Below are 10246 nucleotides of genomic sequence, written 5' to 3' on the forward strand. Positions count from 1 at the left end.
AACAGAGCAGGATAAAGCCTTGGGAACTGGTTTAATTTCCCTGCCCAAAGGTAGAGGTGCAGGGATGTACGTACATGAAGATAGAGCATCTTTATCTCAGCCCTTCCTGAGAAACGTTAGATAAGCATAAGCTGTTCTGGGGTTTTTTTGCTTATAAAGATCTTTTGTAAGCTATCATTCTTGCACTAAGTGCCTAACTGCGCTTGGACTCCTCTGAAGCTGAACACCAGCAGTTATGAACACCAGGTTTGCGCCTTCCTGTGGGTATGGCCAGAGCTACAGCTGAAGACCTACAGTACAGCAAGTTCTAGGCAAATAGGCAAAGGACAGCTGGGAAGAGGCATGGAAAGGAGCTGTGGCATCCCACAAGAAGGTGGATTGGGTCTTTGGTGAGAGGGAGCAGAGCAGGAGCCAACAGGACTGCGTGTCAGACCTGGGGCCTGCTTCCCATTTTGGGGAATGCTGTCCTTTGCTTGCATCCCATGAGGACTGTTAAATCCAGCTGTGTGTTGGAAGGAATGAGTAACTCTTTACTGTTACAGTCAGTTCATTTGGATAGAGGAGTCAAGATTTCCTTGGCAATGATAATTCATTGGCCCTGTTGATTTTTTCAGTCACTACTTCTCCTTTTGACGATTTCTCCAGTACCTCTGTATTTAGGTTGTCTCCTTTTTTCTATTTTCGCTTTCAAATTTGTCTTTCACTCGTCAGTCACTGTTTTTCTCTGACACCTGGGAAGGAAATGCAACACAATAATAGCTTAATTATGTCTGCAGCATTCTGCAGTTTTGCCATGTTTCAAGCAGAAATTCTGGGATGACACAATGGTTAAGCTACACCCTATTTTTCTTATCTTTTTTCTTATTTTCTCACTCTTTTAGCTTCTCACCTATTTCATTTTCTATCCATAATGTGGATTGTATGAAACTACCAATTCCTTAAATGGTATTTCTGAAGCTGGGGTATCGGTTGCCTTAAGGGATTTGACTCTAAGTTGGTGTTTCTAACCATATATGATCAGATATAGGATTAATGAGCTAGGAGAAGGAACATTTGTTGCCTTTGAGTCAGTCTAAATTTATTTTTCCCTCTGTATTATGGTTGTACTTGGAGGGGGAAAGCGCAAATACCAGTTGCACTGCCCTTGAACCAGTACCACAACTCCTATCTATTCATTAGGGCTTAAATCCGAGCTTTAACTGGCAAAATCCCATGCAAACATTCCACATCATTTCTAGAGCTGTTTAAGTTTTTGCACAGAAATCAGGCCCATTTGAAGTGCGTTTGAGCTGTGTGTGCAAACATTAGGGCATTTACCACAAACACATCTTGCAAACAACTTCCCACACACACAGCGCACATTTAGCTAAGATACCTAATTAAGGAGCCAGATCACAACAGTCCTACCCCCCTTGAGAAAACAAGTATCCCACAAACTTCTAATGGGTTTTTAATTTGATGGTAACTTTCAATTTTTGCTGCTTTAAAATGAAAACCTTTGATAATCTGTTTGGGAGATTCAGAAGAAAGCTTTTGAGATTGGGATAATGTCTCTGTCTTTAAAACCTGTTGAGAAACTGAAGAGTATGGTCTGGAGGGCTCCACATGTAGAACATCCCAACAAGTAGTCAAAGAGAGAAAAAGTTCAGAATTGGCTTCCTAAAAAGTCTAATTTCAGACTAAAAGCAAAGTTCCTTATTTCCCCTCCTCCCTGAAATCAGTGGAAGAAGGCACGACAGTCCTACGATCCCCTGTGAATCAAGCCGTAGCTAATCCCAGTTTGCGTTGGGCTCTGACTGAGAAATGATAATTGCCTTTGAGCTAGAACTGGACTCTACACTTTCTCATTTCATGCTGGGTTATTGGGGTTTGGGCTTTTTTGTTTGGTTTTGTTTTGTCTTGTTTTCTTGCTGAGCTTTCATAAGACAGTTTGGGGGTTTTTTTTCTGTTTACTCTTCCTAAGCAGAACACAGACGTTTCCCAGATCTGTCGGTGATTCTCAGGTTCCTCTTCCACATCGATATCAGCCCCAGCTCTACTTTTCTGAGGATGTCTTAGCATCTTTGCATCAAGATAAAAACATTTTTAGCCACAGTAAATGACAAAATACATTGTCTTGGATAGCTGCATCTCATAAATTCATGGTGCAATAATTTTTTTCTGAGAACTATTGTACAGTTTACAAAAAAAAAAGAAACCAATGGTTTGTGGTCAAGATATGCGCAGTGATGTGAGAGTTTTACTCAACTGAATAATGGTGTCAGGGTGCAAAGATCAGCCAAGGTGATTCCTTTTTCTTTCTTTCTTTCTAACTGGAAAGAGAACTAATATCCGGAAGAAGCACTGAACTGTCACTGTATCAGGGATTTCAAGTTAGCTCTGTTAACTGGTATTTATTAGATTGCCGCAGAGCAAAAGACATCAGGCTTCATAAAAGCAATATCCTGCCTTTTGTCAGAGGTCTCAGCAGATGCTTTGGAGGAAGGACAGATATGCCTTCCACAGTGTGTGCGGTAGTGAGACAGCACGTATTAGAGCAGGAGGGAAATTCCAGCGAGAGCACATGAGGGGTATCGCGAGGGCTGAGCGGTGTTTAACCACTCTTACACACTGCAGCTGTGCTGTGGCTGGTGCGTCTTTAGGCAGCTCAGGCAAGTAAGAAGTGCCTGTGCCCTGAAAGATGGTGCCATGGGAGGGGTGTAGGAAACAGAAAGGGATAAGCATGTCCTGAGCAGCCCATGGACTGGCTTGCAGGAGGAGGAAGGGACAGTGACCACATACAGTGTGGCGCTGAAATGGTGTCAGGCACAGACACCTTTGAACGGTAGAATAGGCACTGCAGAGCAGTGAAAGAGAAACAGGACTGATTTCACGTGAAGTCAGGCTAAATCTGCAAGCAGGAAATGTTCGTTATTTGCTGGCAATATGGTTTCTTGTTAAAAGTGGCAAAAGTAATTAATCCTATTCTCGTGGGGAGTGAATGAGCGATGGCAACAAAATATATTTTTGCTTCCTAAAACATAGATTATTAAAGCCATTGCAGAAATGAGAGGAGCTTTGCAGCTGAGGGAACTCATTGTTTTTCTGTCCTCATTCAATCCCCTCTGTTGAGAAACGATTACCAAAAGATGGAGGGAGGGCAATTAAATCCTATTGTGGTGCTGTTTAAACATGACCCTTTTCACATTAAGGTATGAACTCATCACACATAGCTTAGCAGCCTCTTCTGTTACAGCTGTATTTTAAAAATTACGTGTTTAAGCCCAAAGCTCAGCTACCTTTCATCTCATATCTACTTCTTCAGACAAGGCTATATATAATTTTCTTCTGAAACTGGCCCAGAGCAGTACGTGGCTGCTTTCTGCTTGTATATGTTGAGGCTAGACCCAGTGCCTCTGCATATCCTTGAACAACAGGCACTCCCATGCCTGATGTTTGGACACTTAAGCGACTGCAGAGGCTTGTATGCGGCTCACGGGTTTCTTCTCCAGCCCCAGGGAGGTAGGCTCCTCGGAAGAGCAGGTGCTGCAAGCAGGGAGCTCAGAGAAGAAGCTGAGCTGATGGGTACATGATCTTTGCCTCCCTCTTTTGGCTCAGTGAGTCTTGAATTCTTGGCTGCACAAGTGGAAGAGCTGACAAAAGAGGGGTGGAGAAGGCACCCTTCCTTTTTACAAGGAATAACTGACAAATGCGGTAGTTAGGGCAGTCTCCCTTGACATGGGTGGGAACCCACCTTGAATGCCAGCACTGAGCCGAGCGGGTCCTCCAGCCACGTGGAAATTACAGACAAGGGACAGCAGTAGCACCGCCACAACTGCCAGGTTTCCATTTGTTTATTTTAAGCACCACTGCAGCTGCATTTTGTGAGGAGACTGATCCTGTCAGTGTAAGTGTGCTCCGAGCACAGTGACTGGGTCACCTAAGTTGTCCAAGAGGCGTAAAGGAATAGCTCTTTCCTAGATTCCTGCTGGATTGACGGAGAAGTTTGGTGTTGAATGGTTCCGGGCAGGGCAGCTCCGGGCCTGTGGCTCAGTTCCAGGCACCTTCTGTAGCACAAATGGAAATGCAAAGTGTCTAAAGCACTTGGGCACATCCAGGGCAGTGGTGGCTGCATGTGACAGCAGTTGTGGCACCTCTGTCCTGCCAAAACCACCTTTAAGAAGCCCAAGTCCTTTGTTCAACCTCAGCTTGAGTGTTTGGGAGTGTGCTTGCTGATGGAAAGCTGGTCACCAGGGAAGACAATCAAGAGATTTCGCCATGTAGATCACCAAAGAAAGCTTTGAGGAAAAACATACTTTTTTTCTCAGCCTGTTTCTCGGGAAAGGAATAAACTTGGGCAAAAGGCTGCTAATACTAGAACACTAGCCATGCAGCTGCAATCACACGCGGCATTGACCTGGCTGAATTCACTGAGGTTTCACATCCATGCACAAAATTTTCACTTCGGAGTGGCATGCTTGGGAACTGTCTGTCCTTTTGTATAAATTTGTCTTGTACTCTCCACTGCTTGTCCTGAGTTATTTGACTGAAGTGTGACTGCCCCGACCGGAATCCAAACCAACTCTGGACTGTTGGATAATCCCGTGGTGCACAGCTCCCTACATCTCCCTCTGCTGCAATTGCTACAGCATGCATTACCCTCAGACCATTTAGCTCCAGCACTGAGCAGCGTGGCTGTAACAGCACAGTTCCTTGCATGAGCTGTCTGGATATTTATGTAGCTTTGTGGGCAGGCTTCGTAGCCCACACTGTTTCATGCAGCTGTGGCTAGACTGTTATTAGTTCCCCAGGCAGCAGGTCTGAAGGCCCCCGAGCTATGAGATGAAGCATAGACAAATGTTTGTGTATTTATATAACTTCCCTGATAAATTATTTGAGTGCCTCGTGGCCTACTACTAGGCAAGGCAGTGGTATTAGCTCTGTTTCACAGGAAGAGGACCAAGAAACAGCAAGGGCTAAGACAAAAAGCTTCTGATTTCTCATGTTGGTCTTGGTCCCTTTATCCACAGCCCTTTGTGTCAGTGTTTATTTGGCTCTGCCTTTATAGCTGCCTGCCCTAATGAGAGATCTCCATGTGCAGAGGTTCATTCACACTGGAGCTCTGCTAATGGATGCAACCATGCCAAACCAGCTGGCCAACCGCAGCCCTCCAAAAAGATCCTCGCAGATTTTAGGGCCTTTTAGCCTTCCTGAAGACCAGAATGTATCCAGCAGAGCATGGCAGTCTTGAATCACTCCCTTCTGAAACAGCAGCTGGTTCTCAATCTGTTCACTGTTCCATCTAAAGCGGGAGGCAGCCACCGTGCCATTAGCACATGCGTCTTGTGGACATGGGAAGGGCTACAGATGTCGTCTATCTGGACCTCTGTAAGGCCTTTGACACGGTCCCCCACAACATCCCTCCCTCTAAATTGGAGAGATATGGATTTGATGGGTGGACTGTCCAGTGGATGAGGCATCGGTTGGATGATTGCATCCAGAGGGTAGTGGTCAACGGCTCAATGTCCAAATGGAGATTGGTGACAAGTGGTGTCCCACAGGGGTCCCTATTGGAATCAGTACTGTTTAATAACTTCATCAGTGACACAGACAGTGGGATCGAGTGCACCCTCAGCAAGTTTGCAGATGACACCAAGCTGAGTGGTGTGGTCGACATGCCAGAGGGACGGGATGCCATCCAGAGGGACCTGGACAAGCTGGAGAAGTGGGCCTGTGTGAACCTCATGAGGTTTAACAAGGCCAAGTGCAAGGTCCTGCACCTGGGTCGGGGCAACCCCCGGTATCAATACAGGCTGGGGGATGAAGGGATGGAGAGCAGCCCTGCTGAGAAGGACTTGGGGGTCCTTCTCGGATGAAAAGCTGGACATGAGCCAGCAATGTGCGCTCGCAGCCCAGAAGGCCAATCGTCTCCTGGGCTGCATCCAAAGCAGCGTGGCCAGCAGGTCGAGGGAGGGGATTCTGCCCCTCTACTCTGCTCTGGTGAGACCCCACCTGGAGTACTGCGTCCAGCTCTGGAGCCCTCAGCATAAGAAAGACACGGACCTGTTGGAGCGGGTCCAGAAGAGGGCCACGAAGATGATCAGGGGGATGGAACACCTCTCCTGTGAAGAAAGGCTGAGAGAGTTGGGGTTGTTCAGCCTGGAGAAGAGAAGACTCCGGGGAGACCTTATTGCAGCCTAGCAGTACTTAAAGGGGGCTTATAAAAAAGATGTCGGCAAACTTTTTAGCAGGGCCTGTTGCGACAGGACAAGGGGGAATGGCTTTAAACTAAAGGGGGGTAGATTTAGACTAGATATAAGGAAGAAATGTTTTATGCTGAGGGTGGTGAAACACGGGCACAGGTTGCCCAGAGAGGTGGTGGATGCCCCATCCCTGGAAACATTCCAGGTCAGGTTGGACGGGGCTCTGAGCAACCTGATCTAGTTGAAGATGTCCCTGCTTATTGCAGGGGGTTGGACTAGATGACCTTTAGAGGTCTCTTCCAACCCAAACTGTTCTATGATTCTATAATTTTGCACTGCAGGACAAGTAGCTCTCCTTATTTCTGTGCTTGCTAACCCAAACTTCACAGTCACTGGGGCTGGCTTCCAGGCTGTGCCACCCTTTCTATTTACTTGCTGATGTGGCACTTTGTCTAGACCTTTTTTCCAAGCAGTCATGGAAAGGGGTAACGCGGGCAAAGGCAGATGCATATAGAGCTGCAATGAGCACTCTGGGTACAGTGCAGCAGGAGGCTATTCCTGTTTGGTGTGCATTGCCTGCGCACACCCAGGCTCTTGAACTGACAGCTGTATTGGTTTTCTTTTATCACATCAGACGAGGCTGCTCCCATCACCCGGGGCCTGACTTTTGGAGCAGACCACATAAGAAAGGGCTACAGACAAGGTGGATGAAAGACTTGCACCGAGCACCACTGGAGAATTTTGGGAGTTGCTCAGAGACCAGCCTCGGCGCAGAGCGAGGTGGCTGAGAGGAAGCAGGGTAGCCAGGTGAACCACAGACAGCCACCTTGCACGTACCTCTGTCTCACACAAACGTCACAGCTCTTTCAGAAGCTGTTTGGGCTTTGGCTCTTGGCTCTTGCCTCTGCCAAAGCCATGGTCGATGGCTTCTGCAGTGGAAAATCATGCTCCTTGCAGCCTCTCTCTGCTTCTGCAGGGCCCTCCTATGGAGCCATGTGGCAAGTAGGGCACACAGGGTCTACAACAGCATGCAGGCGTGATGCAGAGCAGGAGGGGTGGGAGGTGAAGACCACCACTAGGCACATCCTGTGTTTGTGCTCGGAGGAGGCCGGCAGAGATCTGCTGAGGGGAAAAGATCAATCCTGGATTCACGAGAGCACGTTCCCACACTGCATTCAGCAGTTACAGTGGTGGTAAAGAGAGGAAAGAGGCCTCTACTGTGCAGACAGGGCATTGGTTTACTGAAAAAGGAAGAAGGTTTTTTAGGGGGCTGCTGAAAGTAAGCTGGTGTGAGAGTGACTCAGTCTTATCGCAGAAAAGTCTGGAAGGCTGCAGGGCTCCACAGACAACAATCTCATAGCAGTGATGTTTGGCAGCTGCTACATCCAGTTACTAAATCTTTGCTAGCCTCAGTACCCCTTAATGGCCCTGAGCAGCCTCACCTGGGGCTCCCCACACCTGCCCGTAGCTCCATTTAAGTTCAGGGTGGGGCCCCCAGCCCCTTCCTCATCTTGGTGTGGGCATGCCCATTGCTGGCCCTGCCTCTGGGATGGACCTCAGCTGTGCAGGTAACTTCTCTCTGGGGTGGGCTCTTGGATGCACATTGTAGTTTGTTTCTAGCCTGGGCTTTGACCCTGGGTCTTGGGGGGAGGTTTTGGAGTCTTGTTGCAGCCCGGTCTCCAGCCCTGCCTCTGGCTCTGCTTCCCTTTGCTCCTGTCTGGAATGCCTGGATGGACCCTGGACCTGGCTCTGTGCTTGCCCTGGCTGGGACTGTTGATGGGATGAGCTATCTGCCCTGGGGGGTTGCACCCTGTGGGTGAGGGCACTGCCTGTGCTGGGATCACCCTTGGCTCCCAGGTCCCTTGTCTTTAGGGAGCAGCCACCCTCGTGCTCCCCGACGGTCTCCTGCTCAGTTTGAGATTGTACATAACTTCCTGAGAATGCCTGAATAGCTGCTCCCTCTCAAATAAGGAAGCTAGAGCAAACAAAGGATTTGCAGGCTTCGAGCTCAGTGTTAGAGTGGCTAACTTTAGGTTTTTGGAAGGGATGCAGAACTCGTGTTGGTGCTTCCCATATGTTCCCAGGGAAAAGTAAAGCATCTTAAAATGGGATCTGGAGCAGCCAGCACCCTGTGCCGACAGCAGCCTGAGCTGAGCTCATAAGGAGCATTTAGCCCAGGGACCATTTTTTACTTTTATTTTATTTTTAAAGAAAATGCTGACTGTGTTGGAGATCTGATGGCTCTTGCCATCAGGAGGGTATAAACAGAGGATGTCTGTTGGGTTCAGCCTCTCCAGAGTTTGTAGGGACCTTGTTAGGGCACAAGCGAGCGCTATGCTGCGAGCTGCTCATGCTGGGCTCCTCCTTTAGTTACCAAGAAGAAATGGGTATGGCTAGGGTGTGATTGGTTTAGATACCTATTCTAGGAGAAGCTGAACTTTGCTATTGTAAGTGCCTGTTTTTCTCCAGTGACTAAAGGGAAGTCAAGATGATTAATTAGCATCTAAGATTATGCAAGTTGTGTCCCATGCCTGGTGTCTGGAGCCATGAAAACGTTGAGAATCAGACATGCCTACGGAGTTCAGACAGCAGAAGTATGAGAAACTGTAGGATGTCAGCTTGGGATTTAAGCTCCTAAATTTCACTTGGGTGAGCTGCCAAAATCCTTTTTGGATCTAGCCTGGCACACCTGGCGTAAAGGTCAAAGCAGGAGTTGGGCCCCCTTCTCCTTCAACCCAGTGCCTTTCCAGCTGCTGAACTGCTTTTTCTTCCTTTCAACTATGAAACCGCTGGTAATGGGGCCATGTAGTCCCCCTTCTTCCCTGCCAGCCTCTGTGACCCATTTCTTGCTCTCTGGCAGACATGGCTGTGGAGTTCATTGCAATTTCAGACAATTGTATTTACAGGGTAAATAATTTTATAACTATGACTTATTAGCTTCTTTGGCTTACTTGCTATTTTGAGCTTATTTTTCAGCTTCAAGCTCTGGCTAAATGGACTTTCCCCTGCTGCAAATGTGACTTCAGAGCAGGAAGGAACTTGACTTTGTGAAGATTTATGTCCCTTTTAACTTAATTATGTGACTACTTGTAACAATAAGCTTCAGTTCCACTTCAGATAGTAAAATTTCTGTGAGCTGTTATTTGCCCCAGGCTATAAGTTATCTACTACTGAAATGCAATGAAATGAAGGAATTTGTATGTATAAAACATTGAAAATGTGGTATTGAAGTCTGGACCCTGTCTTGAATTGTTTGTGCAGAAGTCTAGGGATGTGGAGTTGGAAATACAATGTATGTGGAGCAATACAAGAAAATGTTAATTTCTGAAAAACACTTAAGGTAATTCAAAATGAGCTTTAAAAGTTTTCTGGCTGAAATGAAAATGAGTGAAAAAAATTCTATAAATGTGTAGGTATAGGAAAAGCAGAAGATTATTTCACTGTTATTGAGAAAATATGAAATGAGGAAAAGGTGTTTCTTTGAAACAAAGAACCTTATGAAATTTTGAGACAAAGCACTTTAACCACTCTTGGTTTGATAGACATTTCCGTCCAACTGAACTTTATTTTAGCAGTAAATACGTGCCTGAAGGTTTTAAGCAAAGATTAACCTCAGCAAGCACTTCATCTCCCTGTTGCTTCACTCCCCCCTTATTTCTTGCTCTGTGCAGCTGCTGGGTTTTTTTTCCTTTACTTAAAAATATAGCTAGATGGGCACCCATAACAAGATCTCCCCTGTTGCTGGTGCAGTGCAGGTCCTCCATGCTGCCTGGGCCCCCCTGTCCCTGGGGATGCCCCGCAGGAAATGGGGGCCAAGGAGGGCAGACAGTGCCGTTAGCTGTGGGGACAGAGGAGACGGTGGCAGTGGGGCTGCCTCCAGCAGCGAGAGATGAGTCACCGTCTGCTCTCTGTGGACATCCAGGAGCAGGTCGCCATCCCGGGAGGGTTCACCCTCAGGTGCCTCTTGGCCCCGGGAGTCGAGGCCACGCCAGGGCCTTGCAGGGCGTGTGAGAGAACCCGCAGGTCATTGCCTCACAGGGTGGGTGCTGTGGCAAGCACTTGTT

The sequence above is a fragment of the Aptenodytes patagonicus genome, chromosome 9, assembly GCF_965638725.1.
Source record: "Aptenodytes patagonicus chromosome 9, bAptPat1.pri.cur, whole genome shotgun sequence".
Taxonomy (NCBI): Eukaryota; Metazoa; Chordata; class Aves; order Sphenisciformes; family Spheniscidae; genus Aptenodytes; species Aptenodytes patagonicus.